The sequence below is a fragment of the Apium graveolens genome, chromosome 6 (genome assembly GCF_009905375.1).
Source record: "Apium graveolens cultivar Ventura chromosome 6, ASM990537v1, whole genome shotgun sequence".
Lineage (NCBI taxonomy): Eukaryota > Viridiplantae > Streptophyta > Magnoliopsida > Apiales > Apiaceae > Apium > Apium graveolens.
In genome coordinates this window covers 17,469,514-17,478,076 of record NC_133652.1, presented here as the reverse complement: position 1 = coordinate 17,478,076, position 8,563 = coordinate 17,469,514, and positions in this window count along the sequence as shown.

The window sequence follows — 8,563 nt, the reverse complement described above, 5'->3', positions numbered from 1 at the left end:
GCCAGGGATGGCAAGACACCAGCCCCAGTCAGTAATGCATTGAGGATTATGGGGTCTACTCCAGCAGTGAATGAGACTCCAAGGGCTAGAGTTTTTGACATGTTTATGAAGGATGCTATCCAGGATACGGATGTCGTGGCAGGTACGCTTAATGTGAATTCTTTATGTGCTAAAGTGTTAATAGATTTGGGAGCAACTCGATTGTTTATTTCACAAGATCTTGTTAGTAAGTTAAATTGTCCAGTTGAGTATTTAAATGAAATAATGACTGTGAAATTAGCAAATCAAGAACGCGTATCTGTTAATCAAGTTTGTGGGAATTGTGAGATTGAGATTTCTGGTAGTAAGTTTTGTGTAGATTTGATACCATTTAAGTTAGGAGAATTTGACGTTATCTTATGAATGGATTGGTTATCTAGGCACGATGCCCAAATAGATTGTCGAAATAAGAAGGTAATGTTAAAGACGCCAGATGAAAGAATAGTAACGTTCAAGGGCCAGAAACAAGTAAAGAAGTTCTTAATAATGATTCAAGCCAAGAAGTTACTAAGACAAGGATGCGAGCATTTCATGGCATATGTGATTGATAGGAGTCAGAAGCCAGCGAAACTTGAAGATATTCCAGTAGTGAATGAATTTCCAGACGTGTTTCCCGATGAGTTACCAGGACTTCCACCAGATAGAGAAATTGAGTTTGCAATCGACTTAGCACCTGGAACAGAACCGGTATCCAAGGCCCCGTACAGAATGGCGCCCGTTGAAATGAAGGAGCTAGCGAAGCAATTGCAAGAGTTATTAGAAAAAGGAGTAATCAGACCTAGTGTATCCTCGTGGGGAGCCCTGGTATTATTTGTCAAGAAGAAAGATGGAAGCATGAGACTGTGCATCGACTATAGGGAGCTCAACAAGCTTACAATCAAGAACAAGTATCCGTTACCCAGAATTGACGATCTATTTGACCAATTGAAGGGAGCCAAGTTTTTCTCGAAGATTGACTTAAGATTGGGATATCATCAACTGAAGATTAAGCCAGAAGATATACCGAAGACAACTTTCAGAACAAGGTATGGACATTACGAATTTTTAGTGATGTCTTTTGGATTGACCAATGCCCCGGCAGCGTCTATGGACCTGATGAATAGAATCTTCAAGGAATAGTTGGACAAGTTCGTTATTATATTTATAGACGATATATTGATTTATTCAAAGACAGGGGAGGATCATGCGGAACATTTGAGAACCGCTTTGGAGATTTTTAGGAAAAAGAAGTTATATGCTAAATTCTCGAAGTGTGAGTTTTGGTTACAGGAGGTTCAGTTCTTAGGACACATAGTCAGTAATGAAGGGATCAAAGTGGACCCAGCAAAGATTGAGGCAATTACAAACTGGGAAAGACCGAGAACACCCACCGAGGTAAGAAGTTTCTTGTGATTAGCGGGATATTATCGTTGATTCGTTCAAAAAATTTCAAGGATTGCAATACCATTGACAAAGCTTACACGGAAGAATGAAAAGTTTATATGGAACGACAAGTGCGAAGAAAGTTTTCAGAAATTGAAGCAACGATTAATCACAACACCTTTTTTGTCACTTCCAGACGATCAAGGGAATTTTGTAATTTATAGCGATGCTTCTCATAAAGGATTCGGATGTGTTCTAATGCAGCACGATAAGGTGATTGCGTATGCGTCAAGGCAATTGAGACCACACGAACAGAAATATCCTACTCATGATTTGGAGCTAGCAGCTATAGTTTTTGCTTTGAAGATATGGAGACATTATCTATATAGAGAAAAGTGCGAGATTTACACGGATCACAAAAGCTTGAAATATATATTCACACAGAAGGAACTTAATATGAGGCAAAGGAGATGGTTAGAATTGATCAAGGATTACGACTGCTCGATTAATTATCATCCCAATAAAGTGAACGTTATAGAAGACGCGTTGAGTCGGAAGGAAAAGTTAAATGTGTTATCAGTACCCGAAGAGATATATAAAGAATTTTAGAAACTGGAATTAGAGATTAGAGTTTGCAAGCCTGAGAAAGCGAAAGTGTATAGTATGACGTTCCAGCCGAAGTTGTTAGAAAAGATAAAGAAATGTCAGGGAGATGTAATGGATCAAGATATAAATCATTTCATAGGTGAGGAATTGTGCACGCAGAAAGATGATCAAGATATTCTTAGGTTTTCTTCAAGAATTTGGATTCCCCCGGTGACGGAGCTGAAAAATGAAATTTTACAGGAAGCACATAATTCAAGGTATTCAATCCATCCAGGGAGTACCAAAATGTACAGAGATTTAAAGGAGAATTATTGGTGGCCAGACATGAAGAGGGAAATTGCGGAATGGGTTAGCAGATGTTATACATGTCAGAGAGTTAAAACAGAGCATCAGAGACCAAGTGGATTGCTACATCCATTGGAGATTCCAGAGTGGAAGTGGGAACATATTGCCATAGATTTCATCGTTGGATTACCAAGGACTAGGGCTAATCATGATGCCATTTGGGTTATAGTGGATAGACTTACCAAGTCAGCTCATTTTCTGCCTATAAATGAAAGATTTTCGCTCGACAAGTTGGTCCATATGTACCTGAAGGAAATTGTAGTTCGTCATTGAGTCCCGGTGTCTATCGTATCTGATCGAGATCCAAGATTTAATTCAAGATTTTGGAAAAGTTTTCAAGAATGTTTGGGAATAAGACTGAATATGAGTACAACTTACCAACCACAGACGGACGGCCAAAGTGAAAGAATGATCCAGACAATCGAGGACATGTTACGTGTTTATGCTATTGATTTCAAAGGAAGTTGGGAAGAGCATTTACCTCTGGTAGAGTTTGCTTATAACAACAGTTATCACGCCAGTATTGGGATGCCACCCTATGAAGCCCTTTATGGACGTAAATGTAGATCTCCAGTATATTAGGACGAAGTAGGAGAACGCAAGATACTTGGACCTGAATTAATGCAGCAGACAAAAGAAGTTGTTGAAGTTATCCAGAAAAGATTGATAGCAGCACAGGACCGTCAAAGAAAATATGCAGACCAGTCAAGGAAAGACATGGAATTCGAAGAAGGAAGCTTGGTATTACTGAAAGTATCACCGTGGAAGGGACTAACGAGATTTGGGAAGAAAGGAAAGCTGAGCCCAAGATATGTCGGACCTTTTGAGATTCTAAAATGCGTTGGCAAAGTAGCTTACGAATTGGCGTTACCTCCGTACATGGAGCACATTCACAATGTTTTTCACGTATCGATGCTTAAGAAGTATAATCCAGACTCCAGGCATGTAATAGAATATGAGCCAATAGAGCTTCAGGCAGATTTGTCATATGTAGAGAGTCCGATAGAGATTCTAGAGGAAAGAGAGAAGGTATTGAGGAATAAAGTAGTAAAGCTAGTAAGAGTGTTATGGAGAAACCCAAAGGTTGAAGAGTCAACCTGGGAGTTAGAAAGTGATATGAGAGAAAAGTACCCTCGTTTATTTTCTTAGGAGATTCTGAGGACAGAATCCTTTTAAGGGGGGAAGGATGTAATATCCGGGATATATCGTGTAATTATTTTTGCTAATAAATAATTATTATATGTGTTCAGTATTTATTATGTAAATTAATTGTTAAGTGTTAAATGTGTTTGGATGTTTAAAAATATTATTAATTGAGTATTTTAATTTTTATATGTCCAAAATAAAATATAGATAATTGTCATATCTTCCTAATTATTTTTATGTTGATTTATAAATTTATAGGAATCATATGAATTTCATAAAATCTTTTTCCGGGTATTTAAAATCTATTTTATAAAAACGGGAACCAACCGACGTCATCCGTGGTTACGTTTTTGGAACCCGAAACTCTTCCAAGAACTCCTTCCTAACCTAATTGTAATATTCTGAGCATATTCCATGTTTCGACTTTTTCGATCCGGCGTACGGTTTGTCCTGCGCGGGTCATGGCGCAACATTTTCGATACAATATTCGTTTCGGTTAATCAATAAAACTCGTATTTTCGATAAACGGGAGCTTTTTATTAAACTATCCCAATTATCACCTCGTAGTACGTGTAACCAGGCGCTGAGACCAAGACCGCAGTACAAATTATACTGATTTGGATAATTATCCTGAAAAACCGATACCGTTTGGATCAGTTTTACAAATAAACGTACCATTTTATATCCAGAATGATCCAACAGGATACTAATTTTCTGTAATTATAAATAGCCTTTTACCGTATTTTATGTCGTATCAAAAATTATTTGCAGTCAGTAATTATATAAATTTTCAGAGAAAATTCATATATTCATAAACCTTTCTGAGAATCAAACCAACAATCGGAGGTGTTACCGGAGTCCGTTTGAAAAGCTCGAGTACTCAATCCAAAGGTCTTGAGGTATTCTATCAGATTTTGTGTTCCAAATCACTGCAGAAATCAAGGTTTATTTTCTGAAAAATTATTTATTTTCGAATTAATTTTATTAAAAGTATGAATTTTTGTTCGGATGATTGTTTGTATGATTTGATGCTTGCATGTTGTAGAGCTTGTTTTCCTGATGATTTTCATATGTCATACGTCTGATTTGGAGTTCAATAACATGCTCAAAAGTGGGTTTAATTCTCGAATTTTAAAATTAGGGTTTATAACCCGTATGAATATTTTCAATTGAAATTTGGGGCTTTTTGATTTAGGGGTTATTAGCTGTTGATTTATAGTGGATTATGTTCCTTATAAAATTTGCAATCGATTGGTATATAGCTCGTTAACAGAGGATTAGTAAATCGAAGCGAGTTGTGTTTTGAAAATTTTCGATGTTCGCCGGAAACCGACAATGTTCTTGCTCATTTTCCGGCCAGAACCGGGATGATTGATGTGTTTTGATTGCATGAATAAGTTCCTGGTGATGTGTAGATCGTATCTGGAGGTGTTGGCGGGGTGAGGACGCCGGGATCGTCTTCTCCGGCGAGACAGAACTTTTCCGGCGACCCCCCTGTAAAATTACAGTTTAGTACCTTATCTTTTGGGGAAGAAACAGTTAGGTCCCTGAGATTTCCAGAACTTGCAAATTTTGGATTCCTGTTTTAAAAATATTCAAAAATCATATTTTCCTATTGATATTTATTGTAAAAATTCGATTTTAATTTCTGAAAATTCCAAAAATTATTATTTTAATTCCAAAAATTATATTTAATTTAAAAATAATTCTTAATTAATTAGTTAATTAATTTTATTTAATTTTTAATTGATTAATTAGTCAATTAATTCGAAAATTAAATGGTTAATTGATTTAATTAATTATTAATTGATTTTAATTAATTATTTAATTAGATTTAATTATTTAAAAATGATTTAAAAATTCCGAAAAATAGTTTCGAGCTTTAAAATATTATTTTAAATTGTTTTCAAGGCTCGATAATTATTATAAAATTGTTTTGAAGCCAGAATTGGCCAACCGAACCCTGTTTACTACTTTAAAATTGATTCAACGATCTGTTTTAATTCCGAAAAATGTTTTAAAATCATTTTAAATATCCAAAAGCTTGTTTATGACCCGAAACTTCTTTATAAACGTTATGTCATTGATTATGTGATGTGTTATGTGTTATATGTGACATGATTGGTTAACTGTCGGTCTATGTATTCGATGTTACTTGTTTATTGCGTAACTTTCAATCCGTTAATCGGATTTGGGTGAAACGAAGGGTAGATAGAAGTATGTGTCGAATAGAATTGTGCAAGTTGAATATTGATAGATGCTTATGATATGTGAGAAGAAGAGGCGAGGCGTAGGAAAGGGAAACAGGTAGTCGAGGAGTAAGACATTGGTAATTGAAAGCGAGTGCAGTATAGTAAGCTAGTACCAGGCAAGTATTCTGAACTTTCTCGAGATATTGCTTACACACTCAAACCATTGTATCCTATACTTTGAAAGGCCAAATCCTTGAAACATTATTTCCCTTGCTATCCAATTCTTTCATTACCTAGCATCCATGCTTTGAAACTGCCATATTGATCCCTATGCAGATTGTAACAATTTTCATTATTAAATGCCCAATGTTGTTAATGATGTTGTTTATTGTTTATTACTTCTTATTCTGTTATTATGTTAGAATTGGATTATTTTTATAAAATTGTGGACCAGATTCGTGGTCAGACCATATAATGGTCAAGTTAGGCCAATGCGTGCCTTGGATACAGTAGTTAGAGCAGTGATGTGTGTTTGCTCGGGGTTAGTGCGTGACTGAACAACAGCCTAACCTTGGTTTTTAAAATGAAAATATAATATCCAATTCTAAATCATAACCCATTGTTCACTTGATCTCATAACCATATTTACCTGATGATCATTATTCTCAGTTTTGTCATTGTGACTTGCTGAGCTAGTTAGCTTATTTGTGCGATGTTGTTTATGTTCTTTTCTAGTTAAGAAGGAACCGGTTGGTACCGAGGATCCCCAGTCCAACGCAAGAGCTAGGGGTTCAAGTTGATCGAGTTGAGCTAGTAGGCTTCTTTTGGAATAATTTAAGTTTATAAAAGTTTGTAATAATGTTTAATACTCAGTGTTGAATTGGAATAGTTGGGATTTGAACGGTTTGTAAATAAGTGCGTCTTTGGCTTGTGTGCATACTTTAACCTGTTGCGGTCCATGGTAGTTGGTAAGTAGGGTCACTGTATATTATTATTATCTTTATCATTGTTATAAGCAGGTTATTAATAAGGTGTGTGTGTGGACCCCAAACTTCTGACCCGGGTTTGGAGGGCGCCACACTTTCTACAAAGATCCAGCTGATTCAGCTTCTAAAAGGAGAATTGTCAAGATTTTCAGGAATGGGAAAGAAATTTGTGTGGTGGCTGGACATCCTCAATTTGCCCAAGCAAAGAGAAAAGAAAAGGCTAGATTGAAGCAGGAAAAGAAGCAAGCTGCTCTAGATGCTAAAAAGGCTAAACAGAAGAAAGAGCAAATTGCTATATTAGCCAAGCTACATGCTGTAAATTCATCACAACAAATTCCTGTTCAACCATCTGAAATTACTGAATCAAAGAAGCAAGTTGAACAACAGAATAAATCTCCAAGAATCAAGGTATTGGCTAAAAGAACTAAAAGGAAACTGGATATTGTTGACAAGGAATTGGAAGATCAATTTCCTAAGGAATCCACACCATCTACAACTCAAGCATCAAAGCCCTCTGTGGTATTTGAAGATATTAGGGTAGTGGATCCCTACAGGAATATTAAAGATGAACCTATTGTGCCCAAGGATGAGCCAATAGAATAGGAGAACATACCAATTCCTGACTTCAATCTACCAATCCTTAGCAAGCCAAGAAGAACAAAGTCAAGAGCAGTCAAGAAAGTAAAGCTGTCACCTCTCAAATCCAAATCTGTAGTCAAAGCTCAGTCCAAAGACAATAGGGGAGATTACATGTACTTGTGTGACATCAAAGAATTTTCTGATCTAAACCTCTATCTAGATGAACTAGATGAAGTGATAGGAATTGATGCATACAGAAACCTACCTGAAAGGTTAGTGTTCAAGTACAAAGGAGGAAAGGAGGAAAGGAGATTCAGTGGCCACTTCATAGGATCCTTCAAGAAAGCCAAGTTGTACTGATTAAAGTTTATTCATCCTTCAAGAAGAATTTTGGATTCAACATTACTGCAAGAAGATTGGTACTGAAGAAGATTGAAGAGCTAAGGAGTGTTAGAGCCAAAGATGGACTCCTAAAGACTCTAATCATCTCTTACACAGGGAGAAGAGTGCATCTAAGGCCCTACTGGCTGATGGAGTTCATGGATGACAAAGGTGTGAGAAGATTTTTCAGATTAGAAGACCAATTGAGCATCTCTAGCAATGAGACTCTTTTGGAAATGCAAGGAAAGCTAAATCTCCAAGAATCTGATGAATTGGAATTCCACAGGCAGCTCCAAAATCAGATTGAAGAAAATAATAGAAAGCTTGGAAAGAGATCCAGACCTTCAAGGAACTAGATAAATCTGCTCAGGCTAGAGGAGCATCTTGAAAATGACTGTGAGCAAAACTTTGTACAATTTTTGTTATTTGAAGCACTTTTCAGTAATATCTACTTTTTTTTAAAGTTATATTTTTAGGGTGTTTTGTTATCATCAAGTATCTCTTAATTTATGGCTACAATTCCAGTAGACATAAATTGAGGGAGATTGTTGTGTATATATTGTGTACTTGATAATTTCATGAACAAAACACCTTGGTAGATTTTACTTAGTGAAATTATGTAGCACTCGACATATAAGATTTATAGTCCCGACGGATGACTCATTATAGTCCCGATGGATGACAACTCATTATCCATCGAGTGAGTAGCTTATGTAACAATAAGATTGTAGCACATGTCTGCATACACCATTGTATAGATTCTGTAAGTAGTATTCAAGTCATGTTGACTTTAAATAGATACGAAGAATAGGTTGATTAATTTTACATAGATGATGTCTTGTAATTCTGCATAAATGAAATGAAGTCAAGTGCCAGATTGCTACCTGACGGATAAACTACAATGAAGTCGACGGATGATCAACTAGA